Source organism: Acanthisitta chloris, unplaced genomic scaffold (genome assembly GCF_000695815.1).
Source record: "Acanthisitta chloris isolate BGI_N310 unplaced genomic scaffold, ASM69581v1 scaffold43679, whole genome shotgun sequence".
NCBI classification, from domain to species: Eukaryota; Metazoa; Chordata; class Aves; order Passeriformes; family Acanthisittidae; genus Acanthisitta; species Acanthisitta chloris.
Window position 1 is genome coordinate 4,373 of NW_008691642.1, and position 309 is coordinate 4,681.

A 309-nucleotide genomic window follows, 5' to 3' on the forward strand; every position below is an offset into this window, starting at 1 on the left:
GATACCTCCCCCCGGCTTCTCTGTGCAGCTTTCGCTCCATCTGCTTGGTGAGAAAACGGTGTCTGCAGCCTCAGCCCCCTCCTCATCCTCCTCCCCACCGGGCACGGGACGGGTCCCTCCTGTATCCACTCTGCTTTGCACCTCCACCACAACCCTGGAGCTGACATGGGATCAATGGGAATCTGGGGTGATGGATCTAGGCTGGGATAGTGAGGATGCACCAGGGGATGCACCAGGCGATGGCTGGGGACCCAAGTGCACGGCTGAGCCCCAGACAGAGTCTGCCCAGAGCAGGGGCTGGGGGGCACC

At 62.8% G+C, this 309-nt stretch overlaps 1 protein-coding gene across 1 annotated transcript in view; it reads left to right on the top strand.

The window, feature by feature from the left end:
- Positions 1–309, top strand: part of ECE2 (endothelin converting enzyme 2) — a gene marked incomplete at its 5' end in the record, with an annotated part of 5,487 nt that overhangs the window by 4,369 nt on the left and 809 nt on the right. The window lies entirely within an intron of this gene.